Raw genomic sequence first — 12,239 nt, 5'->3', positions numbered from 1 at the left:
GATGTAACAGAACACATGACCTACACCTAGGTGCCAGTGTAGTGCTGGACAGACCTGTATGTAGAAGCTAGCATGGGGACAGCTACTAAATGGGACCTTTACTATACCTATGGAAATAGTTTCTGGTAGTTAATAGATACTTACCTAAGACTACAAACACCTTAAAAAGACCTATTGAATAATGCCCAACATCTTACAACAGGAAGGACCGGAGACATGTATTTAACCTTTGTGTAAGTGAGAACATTGGGCAGGTCTTCTTCTCACAGAGAGTAGTGAGTCTCCAAATATAAAATCCATAAAGGACTTGACTGGATAGATGTGAGAGGATGTTTCTCCTGGTTGCAGAAAAGAACATATGGTCAGGAGTCTCAGAATAAGGGGTCGGCCATTTAGGACTCAGATGAGATGAAATTTCTTCACTCAAAGGGTTCTGAACTTTAGGAATTCTTTGCCCCAGAGGTTTGTGGATGCTCAGCATTTGAGTAAATTTAAGACTGAGATTGATGGATTTTTGAACACTAAGTGAATCAAGAGATGGTGTGGGAATGTGATGTTGAGGTTGAAGGTCAGCCATTATCTCACTGAATGGCAAAGCAGCATCAAAAGGCAAAATGACCAGCTCCCCTTCCCCTTCCTTCTGTTCTTCTACTCTTGTTTTCTTTGGATTGCATACTGACTTGGTGATGGTGGAGCTGACTCTCTGTTTCCTTTCACAAGGGAGCTGGAGCAGTGCTTGACTGAGACCGAGATTGCTTCATTATAGGATTGGACTGGTTTCACTGCCTGAAAAGGGTCAGAGAGGAATTTTCCCATGTTTTTCTTCTTATTAATCCTGGGTTTTTCTCTTCTTTTGCCCAAGTGTCTGGTCATGTTGTTCTGGCCATCATGAGTGTCGGGCAGGCTTGATGGTTCTTTCCTAAACATTATTTTGTCTGTTTCTATCTTTAATTACATTCATCACAACCAGGTAATACTGACGGATCACAGAGAATATGCGTTCGCATAAATAGATCCATTGCAGATGCCATTGATGAAGATACCTGCTCCGACCAGGAGGAGTGAGGAGGAGTGAACTGGCTTCCCTTTATTTAGCCTCCTCAGTTGGTCACAACAAAAGTCTTTTGAATTTCTTTTCCTTATGGATGCCTTTCCCAGATCCCAAAAATATTTTTTTTACTATCTATGCAGTGAACAATAAGAAGCCAATCACAAGGTTTTCTTGAGTTAAAGAAAGAGCAAGTTTATTAGCTACTAAACCCAAGGAAAAAATAACGAAAGATGTGATGTTACACACACACATAAGGAAAGTTTGTCCAAATAAAAAGTTAAAAGAATTTGGGTTAAGTCATTTGCTTGTCCTTGAGGTATATATAGATTGTTGAACATTGTGGCCATTTTAAGTTAGCTGGTTCCTTTAAAATCCCAGAGCTGAATTGAAATCCATGTAACTGTATTTGCTGTAGACAATTTCTTTTTTTTTAACGTCCATAGTCCATCTTGCAGAAATTGACGAGTTCCTCCTAAGGTCCTTTCTGAGGGACACTCTCTATCTCATGTGTTGGATTTTTAGACTATGTGGATAGGGCTTTACCTAAAATAAGAGAGAGAGAGTGATTCCTTAATGCTCCATTAGCAGCTTCTCCAGGCTCCTTTACTTCTGCTGGGCAAAACCAGTTCTTAAAGCCTTCCTGTAGATGTATATTCCAAAGGAATTCGATTATTATATCTGCTGTAGTCATCGTTGTAGAACAAGTGACCACACTTAGATGTTCCCCGTTGTCATAATAGGATTACAGTTGATTAAAGTACAGCATTTTGCATTTTTAATATCTTCCTTAATGTTGGGTTTCAATGTCTGTAGATTACCCAAAATCTGTCTCTCTTCACACTTCCTTGGGGTGGGGGGGAGGAGGGGAACAGTGTTGTTTACTTTTCTCACCTTCACCTTTGAAGATGGCCTCACATTTGAAAGCAGTTTGTGCTGTCTCATTCCAAATTAGAGAGTTTCAGTTGAAGGTTTTTTAAAATACTTTTTCAAAAAATAAAGAGCAGTAACTTCATGACATACCTCGCTGAAGCATAAGTGAAAATACATGAATTACACTCCGAGTGGGAATCAAGAACATTTCAAACTGTGGGAGGAATATCAGTTATCTCCAGCTGGCACCAAGCAAAGTATTAAGACCTGTTGAAAAAAAGTTGATTTTCTGGTAAACCGAGAGATGTAGAGTTGTTAACTTCTAGGAACAAGCAGAGAATTTGAGTCAATAGTAGGTATATGTGTCAGTGCAACTTTTTCATATGTGAATGACTCCAGTTGGTGACTTGGGTCAGGATATTGCTAGCATGTTCCTGCCCTGGATTACTGACAATGTGTAAATGTTAATGTATACTATCTACGAGAATAACTGGGAGTGTCATGGAAGTGTTGGGCCTGTATTTTGTGGGATTTATTATTCTCTTCTAAAAGATTATGGTTAATGACCCAGGCCATGTAGAATTTAACAAAGCAATTATAAAACACTCACTATGTGCCATTTAGCTTGTATCCTGTCGATGATTTGTGAACCACAAGATTACAATGACCGGTGCAGAAAACCGTTTAGCCCATTTTAAGTTATTTATCGAGAGAGGTTCTAACAGTCTCCACCCACCCTTTCCACAATAACATCTAACTGGCTTTATGAGTCATTCTATATATTTTACCATCATTTAACTATCTGGACATGTGTTTCACCTGTTGATCTCACCATATATGAAGAATTGTCTGAATTAAGTAGTTTGTTTGCTAGTTTGCTTTGGTTCCTAATTCCATTTCAGCAGTTTAATTGAAAGTAACATTCCTCTTAGCCTTCCTAAGTTTTTTTTTTGACTTCTCACCTAATCATAGGACTTTCTCCAATCCACTTGAGTCTTCACTTCCTCAAAGAAGTCATGGAGGTTGGTCAGACAAGATTTTGAGTCTGTGCTGACTGTTGTACCTAAATTATTATAATCCTCCAGCAGCCACCCTCTAACTATCTTGAAGATCAAGAACTCCAGGTAAGAAATTGCTGTTAAGGTGAATTTGGGGTTCACCAACAAGAGGAAGTCCAACAAACATTTAAGTGACAGTGGCATTAATGTTTGAACAAGATGCTGTAACAGGCAAATATTTGAAAGTATAACTCAAATAATGGACCATTAAAGTTTTTGGCAAGTTAAGTATGAAGTTTTGATCATTCATACCACTGTTCTGTTTTGAGGCCAACAACAGGGGGAAGAAAAGGGTGAGGAATGTCAATCTTCATCATCAGGCCTCTCCCAGTGTTCACCGAACTCCAACCCCACTTTATCTTCAATAGTTTATAATAGCCTTCACTTGCACTGCCTCCCTGGCTTGGTGATCCCACATGTTTACCAAACTTTGAGTGAAGCAGTGAGACCTTCACAGTGTATCTTTTCTCATCCAAGTACAAATCCATGTTCCATGGTTTGATGGATTGTCTTAATTGTGAATGTCATTCTGTGATCCAGTTTATCTAGTTCCTTCAATATCTAAAAGAAGGTTTGGTGTGATTCACCATCTAGATATCAGATTCAACTGCACATTGCCACACTGAGTTTGGCAAGCAGTAGAAGTTTTCTGCCATTTTTAGAAAAGAAACATTCTAGCCAAAGTTGTTCATACCAGATTGGAGCTTTACCTCATTAGGAATAACAAGGTGCAACACACTTTGAGGACATAATCAAGACAACAATTAAAAAAACACTTTATTTAGCATCTTTCCTGACCTCAGGATGCCCCAACACGCTTCACAGCCAATTAAATGCTTTTAAAGGTGCAAGAAAGGAAGTGTGGCAGCCAATGTGTGCACAGCAAGATCTCACAAACAGCAATGTGATAACGCCTAGATAATCTGTTTTTAGTTGTTGGCTGTTGGATAAATTATTGGAATCTTTTAGGTCCAACTCAGAGTCAGAAAGCAGCTCCTCCAACTGTGTGTGTGCTGTGAATGGTGCATTTTATGAGTGATTCTTACAGTGACTGATAATTATCATTGGTCCAATATTATTGACAAACAGTAATATCAGTTAACTGTGCAGCATTCCCTGCTTTGGAATAAGCCTAGTTTTTGTAGGCAAGTCTCTGGAGTGAGACTTGAACCCACAACTTTCTGGTCACAGAAGCGAGAGTGCCACCCACCAAGCCACAGTAGGCACACGTCTGAAGACTGACCGATTTTTTTGTCAGACACCAGAAGAGCCACACAATATGGACACCTGGTTAATATCAGTGGGCACATAAGGTGCAGTGAATTGGACAACTAATTGTCAAATATATACCAGGATACTCAAAAAGTTTATAGATCAAGAAGGACAAACGCCTATAAGCTATTAAAAGTGCACAGGTAATGATTTTTATATTCATTCTCAAGATTTGGGCATTGCTGATCAGGCCAGCATTTATTGCCCATCCCTAATTGCCTTTGAGAAGGTGAGCTGCCTTCTTAAACCTCTGCTGCATGGGTGGTAACAGTGCTTTCAAAGTGCTGTTAAATAAGGAGTTCCAAGATTTTAATACAGTGATGTTGAAGGAACGGTTGATATATGACAAATCTGAATAACGTGTGACTTGGAGAGGAATCTGGAGGTACTGCTGTTCCCACTCACCTGCTGCCCTTGCCCTTCTAATATGCTGATATGTTATTAAGCACAGAGAAACACCATTGCAAGTAAAATAGGCTTTAGGTTGCAATGGTAGGACGATAGAAAATAAAGCTATGATCACTTTACTTAAGTTGTACTAAGGTCTACTGCACCTACAGGTTACTGAAGAATACAGTGAATATAGATTCCCCACATCCTTTTAAAAGGAATTGGAGATTTTCCTGAGAGAGGAGGACCCTTTCAGTTATAGAGGGCAAATTGTTGACTTAGAAAGAGTTCTGCCCAAACACCTTAGGGAATTGGATAATAAGCTTCTGGAGTTTTTGTTAAACTGGCCCATTTCTTTCTCTTTTTAAAAAAAAATCCCATGTGATTGCTTGACAAAGGGATTGAGTCAATGTGGCTGCTGCATGTCTGGATAGGGCAGGCTTGATGGAGTGGTCCAGATCCATATTTTGCTCATGTGTTTGGATATCAATGATTTGTGGATTTGTTTTCTCTATTTATGGCCTTATTCACTTGTTGCCATCTTAAATGACCTATGAATCTGCACACTAAGGTCCTCCATTGTATTTAAAATCTTACCATCATCCTGTCATTATTCTCACTTCCAAAATATATTGCTTCCCATTCTTCTACATTGAACTGCATTTGCCTCCTGTCTGCCCATCCTGCCAGCTGTTCTATGCCATTCTGCAATCTTTAACAATCATTACCAAAATTTGCCATCCCTTAATTTGGTGTCGTCAGCACACCTCAGTAATGTCCCCTCAAACCCGAAATCCTATTTATATATTTAGCAAATGAGAGTGGTACCAACATGGACCCATGTGGGACAGCGCTTATTACATTTTTCCAGTCTTGGGATTTTCCTTTTCCTTTACTTTCTTTCCTCCGACCATCTTTCTATTCCACACGTTTGCATTTCCCTTAATTCCACCTGCCATTATCTTTCTTATGCGTGATTCTCTTATTTGGTACCTTATCTGATCAACTCAGAAAAACACCTTTTGACCTTCAGGCACTCCATTTTCAGTATGAACATTTCCATACTCCATATGAGGCTAGAGAGAAACAAAGAGCCAAATTGTCCCAGATTTGCACTACGTGCGGTAGTGGGCGGGAAAAAGAAGGTTTTACCTGCCGGCTGCAATGGCAGCTTTTCACGTCATATCGTCCCAATCCCGCCTCATTAATCATGCATTCCCGGGAAACACGCCGTCTCGATGGTGGGCAGCCTCCAATTCGCCAGCGGCGCTGTCACCTCGCCACTTCCTCATGCCAGGCACCTTAGGTAAAGTGCAGCCACACGCACACCTCTCAGTGCTTCCAGCCCAGGGCAGCTGCAAAGAAGACATGGCCTTGAAATGCAGCAAGACTGCAGCTCCCCAGTTTAGTGACTCATCCCTCCAGCATCTTTTGGATGCTGTAGACGCCCGTCATGATATCCTCTACCCCTGCTCTGCCTGCAGGAGGGGCGGCAACATCACTAATCCAGCATGGGAGGCAGTGGCAGTGGTGGTCAGTGCCAACACCCTGCAAAAGGGGACAGCCACCCAGTGCTAATAAAGGGATGAATGATCTCCTCTGTTCCACCGGGGTAAGTCACTCTTCTCATCACTCTCAACTCACACACTCTCAAACCCATCACACATCCACAGGGATCTTAGTCACTGCCAGTTCAAGGGACATCACCATTCACTCTCTCACAGACACTGTCATTTTCCTCATCCCATCCATGGCACCACTCATCACCCACACATGCCAGGCATCCTTCTCATCTGGCCTGGCAGGCGTCCTGTTTATACTCTCTCCATCTGCCTTCATATAGGACAAGCTGGCACACAACAAGAGGGAGAGGTCACAAACTGATGGAGGAATGTCTGACATCAGGGTCCTGACGGACTTTGAAAACAGAGCCATCCAGCTGGCCAGCGAGGATCTGGACTGTTCCAGTGCTGACGGTGAGGTCGGTGGTTCTCAACCAAGTGAGGACCCAGCAGTGCAACATCCATCAGGCAACCATGCTGTGAGTGATGTGTCCTGTTTCACAGGCCACTGCCGAGCACTAATCTCCCCTTGCTTCCGCAGGCACATCTGGAAACAGCCGACGGAGGCCACGACCCAGGGCCTCCGATCAAGCCCCGAACAAACCTTTGAAGACGAATCTGGTGGCACCTTCATTGAAGACCTGTCACAGCGTCACCCACACTCTCCACCAGCACAGAGACACACACCTGTGACAGAGGGACCGAGCTTTAGAGTAGCCTTGGGATCACAATCTGGTGAGTACATCGCACTGTCTGATCCACGGATGGTGGCTGGGACTTCGCAGGACCCCAGCACTAGGAGGACTGCTGGAGGCCAGAAATCTGCTGAGTCCAAATCAGCTGATGAGCCTCTGGACTCAGTCATGTCACAGTTGCTGGAGCTGCAAAGGCAAGCTCGGGAACATCAGGAAGGGATGTCTGTTGCACTCCTCAGATTGCAAGGCACGATGGAGGAATCCATCCTCCTTAAGGCTGAGATGACAATGCCAGCATTGCAATGCAACGAAGTCAACACTGGTAAGATGGTGGTCGCCATGGAGGCCTTAGTCCAGGACGTCGCTCCTGCACTGCTGCGCAGGCTGAACTCCATCGCTGAAGCCATAGTTGGCCTCCAACAGTGTCAATGCGAGAGGGGTGCGGGGCAGCTTTATCTCACTTCAGCTACCCCTTCTCCTCCAAGGAGTCAGCTGGGACCCTCGGGCACTCATAGGGAGGAGGATCAGCAGGTGCACACCCCGGGGCTATCCACCCGGGTGACTCTGGGAGTGTCCGGCCCATCCGAATCCCCTCTTCCTGTGACCTCAGCAGCTCCAGCTCCACAGGCCAAGGAAGGTGCCACTGCCACACAGCAGGACCCTGAAAGCAGGCTGGGCCCTCCAGGTCTCAGCCCTCCAGAGGACACCCATCAAAGTCATCACAGACAAGGTGTAGCAGTCAGCAGGCTGTCTCCACCTCCACTGTGGATGCTGGGGAAGCACCAAGATGTAGCGGCAGGGTTAGGGAGGTTAAGGATATGTGGTTGCACAGCCTGGCCATGGGTGTTAATCGCTTGTACATAATGTTCACTATTGTTAATAAACTCCGAAGAATGTCTCCTTGTCTATGGCTCCTTGTTCTGGTGAGCAGTGTTCGTGTCATTCAGATGTGAAACCTTGGTTCCTGCTCAAGATAAAGGCAGGTGTCTCAGTCCACAGCCTCTTCCCTGTGCAGTGCATAACCTTCAGACCAAAGTGATGGTCGGGCCTCACTCCCTGGACACATTACTGATACCTGCACCTCGATGGTGCTGGTCATTGCTGCAGAATGTAGTGGGCAGGTGTCACAGAGTTCCGTTATTCTCTCTGTGTGTCTCTCAGCACCTTTAAGGTGGGGCTGGACCCCATCTCTTCAGCATCTGTGATCAGTGACACTGTGATCCTGAAGGTAACAGGTGCTGAAGGCTGGCAAAGGATCAGGTGCATTTAAAGTTTCCCGGCTGCATCTGTATGATACGATCCTGATCACAGAGCATAAGCGAGCTGCCCTCAGCCAGACAGGAGTCAGACATTCACAGAGGCTGTGTGAAGATCTATGGAGTGTCCTCACTGCATGTCGTCATCATCCTCCTGCAGTTGAGCGACAATTAGGGTCTCTGCTGCATCTCCATGACAGGAGCATTCTCTGAGGGTATGTGCACTGCCATAAGACAGACTAGAGTTAAACGTTCACAGATGCAATGTGAGGATCTTATTGTGTCTCCTCACTGCATGTCATCATCATCCTCCACAAATCTAGCAGCTATGAGGGCCTCCCAATTGTGCCTGCCTCGTCTGGTCAGTGCTATGGCCTCACCATTGTTATAATTGCCTTCGAGGACCTCCTCACCCTCATCCCTGTCAACGCCCTCCTCATCGGAGGAGACGTCCGACTCCTCCTCAGCCAGGTTCTCTCCCCATTATAGCTCCAGTCTGTAAAGGGCCCAGCAGATGACGATGATGTGTGACACCCTCTGTGGACTATATTGCAGGGCTCCACCAGACTGGTCCAGGCACCGGAACCTCACCTTCAGCATCCCGATGGTCTGCTCCAACAAGTTGCGAGTTCCAGCATGAGCCTCGTTGTACAGTCACTCTGCTGCAGTCTGAGGCCGCCACACGGGTGTCATCAGCCACGGCCTCTGTGGGTAGCCCTTGGCCCTGAGGAGCCAGTTCTGCAGCTTCTGGGACACCTGGAAGACATCGGGGATCTGAGACCGACTAAGAATGTAGGAGTCATGGACACTCCCTGGGAACCGTGTTCAGGACCACAGGACGCATCTGTGGTGGTTGCACACCAGCTGCACATTCAGTGGAAGCTCTTGTGATTGATGTAGTTGACCATTTGTTGCCATGCAGATCTGAGTGCCATGGAGTGCAGTTGGTGGCACCTGTGCGAAATTTGAGATCTGGGAAAATCCCAGCGCTCTTGCATCCTGACTTTCCTGGTCCCGGGCGAATGTACCAAGTTATGTGCCTTCGTGGAGATGGCATCCGTGACCTCATGGATGCATTTGTTGGTGGAGGCTTGTGATATCCCACAGAGGTCATCTGTGGAGCCCTGAAAGGAGCCACTGGAGTCAAAGTTGAGCGTCGCAGTCACTTTCATGGCCACTGGCAGTGAATGCCCTCCATGTCCCTCTGGCGTCAACTCCTGCAGTAGTTGGCAGATGTAGCCAACGAGCTCTCTGGACATGCGCAGTCTTTGGCAACACTGGTTCTCAGTCATCTGCAGGAATGAGAGGCAGAGTCAAAAACCCTGGGTCTAGCTGGACACCAACCAGCGACAGCTCACTGTGGCTCTTCAGCAGCATGTGCGAGAGCCCCAGCTGCCCCTTCTTCCTGATGGTGCTGCTCCTCCCTCTGTGCAGCCAGGTACCTCTGTCACCCTCTTCTTCATCTCCAATCTCTGTAAGCCACGAGGCATACAGCTAGTTCACCAGGCTCCATGCGCCTGATATACTCCTCCTGCAGGATTAAAGAGAGAGAGATGTGTGGGTTCGCTTGGGTGTACTAAAAACCTCTCTTGATTAAGTCTGAAGGCCCCTTAACACATCCTGGAGAGTGTTGGCCACCACTTGGATGACCAGAGATTAGTGCGCTGCATGGCTGCCTGAGACCCCAACCACCTCCGCCCCATCCACCTGACCGATTGGCAGCAGCTTTGCCCACTGGACTGCATGCTGTGCTCTCAGCTCAGGCACAGGCATTCCCCTAACCCACACTGCAAGGCTGCACTGTTAGCTTGAACCATGGGGGAGACTGGTCCAAACTGGGATGCTGACATTGCAAAGGGCTGTGAGCACCTCCACCAGTGACTGCACCATGGCCAGTTTTAGCAAGGAGACTGTACAACACGTGCAATCGTCCAACTGTTCTGCTGTCGACTAAAACGCTCATTAGTTTGCAGTCTGTGCCCGAGGGATGAAAAGCTCTGGAGCACTTGGTGGCACTTTCATGCCTCTGCGTTGCTTGAATGGGCAGATAAATTCAAGGCCCGACTCCACACATGTCAATGAGGCTATGCCTGAACTGTCTCAGCTGCGGAGGAATGGTCACTTTATATAAGGTTTCCCTAATGCGTGGCCGTTTCCCTCACCCACACCCCGCATGTGCTTGTGCACTAACATCAACCACAGGGCAGCCCTTGCCCCAGCACTGCACTGTTAGCCAGTGGGAAAAAGCGATTTGCCTGTGCCCTCGCCTGAATACGCAGAGCCTCAACCTTGAAGTCCAACAGGCGACCCTTGCGAACGCTGCACAACATTACTGTGCGCTCGCCCCCGAGTTCCCCTCAAAGTGCAGCTCACCAAGCCCACGCATTAGATATGCTGGTGTGAAAATGTGCTTGGATGATCTTATCTGCTCGCAATACGACCTTCCGAAGGCCCTACAGGCTGCTACATCCACAGGGGGGATGATTCCAGTGAGCTGGGCTTATAATGATATGCAGATGTATTACAATGAAGTTCCCTATCTCCGACAGCTGGATACATGGCCCACCACTGACGGGCAGAGCAGACGATTGCAAACTCATTTCATAACGTTGTGAAGCTGATTTTTGGCCTTCTCGCCATATTGTCTGCTCACACCACCATACACGCCCGACACCAGCGGGCACAGAAAATTGTACCCAGAGCTTCTCCTACCTTGCCCAGGCAATGGCTCCTATCTCTAAATCCAGAACTCCAAATGCACTGGTATGAAATTGAGTGCCAATTAATGCTAAATTTGTCCTGTGGGCTCACATCCACCAGCAGCTGGCATGAGAGTGCCCAAACTAATATTACTTGGGAAAATTCCAACTCGTAGAAGAAAGAGACTTTTCTCCTCCTAATATCAGCTTCAAAAATAAGCCTTATCTATGAAAGAGAACATTCCTCCCAACTGTGCCACCCTGTCCCTTGCCATCTGTTCTGTTTCTAATAATAAACTACCTTGTTCACTTTGGTGTGTTGCATCAGAACTCTGGGATGAATGAGTCAGATCAATAACTTTGTTCATCTTCATTCCAAAGTTTATCCCTTGAACAGTCTTTGCATTCTGAAACAGAGTTCCTTCTGATCACCGTCAATTATATGAACATTTGAGTTGTGGGAAGCTGCTTGTGACCATGACTGACCATTACATTGTAACATGACGACAGCAGCCCATGTCCAACAGTTGGAAAGACGTTTGATTGATTCATTTCCTTTAACCCTGTACCATGATTGATTGCTGACTCTATTCCAGTTACTCTACTCCAGCTCCAAATCCAGTGGCAAGAAAGGTAGATTCTCCCCCAAGCCAACCTGCCCAACATTGAGGCCCATCACTCAAAACAGACTCCACTGGGTGGGACATGTCGCTCATATACCTGATCCCAGACTCCTGAAGCAACTGCTCTACTCGGAGCTTGGTTGCAAAAGATGGACAGTGGAAACACTTTAGGGATGTCCTCAAAGCATTCCTGAAGAGGTCAAACATCCCCACTGACTCTGGCTTGTGACTGACCAAAATGGAGAAGGTTCATTCAGGAAGGCACCAAACACATTGAAAGACTTCATCAGGAACATGCAGAGGCGAAGTTGAGGCATCAGAAGGAGCAAGTGGACCTCCAAACAACCCATCTACCCAACCCTTCCAGCACCACTTGCCCCATATGTGGCAAAGTCTACAGATCGCACGTTGGTCTTAACAGCCATCACAGAACCCATTGAACTGGAGTGGGAGCAAGCCATCCTCGATCTCAAGGGACTGCCTGAGAAGGAGAAGGAGAGTTACTGAATACAGGCCCATTTCTCAGTGGAATTATTTTCAATGTTTCTCATCTTTTTTGCTATTTCCTTGATTTTTATTTATTTATTTATTTTTCTTATACTTTAGTGGTCCCACCAGGTGATATTATGGGTCTCTTTAGTCAAACTCAGACAAGTGAGCGCAAATTCAACAACCACAACTTTGAGTTGGAAGCAGAACAACAGCAGTGACGAGGGTTGTCCAACCCATGGGAGAGGTTAAACCTTGTTGCGCTAGTTTTCTG

The sequence above is a fragment of the Cetorhinus maximus genome, chromosome 26 (assembly GCF_964194155.1).
Source record: "Cetorhinus maximus chromosome 26, sCetMax3.hap1.1, whole genome shotgun sequence".
NCBI classification, from domain to species: Eukaryota; Metazoa; Chordata; class Chondrichthyes; order Lamniformes; family Cetorhinidae; genus Cetorhinus; species Cetorhinus maximus.
The sequence above is the reverse complement of the archived record's forward strand: the minus strand, read 5'-3'. Positions refer to the sequence as shown.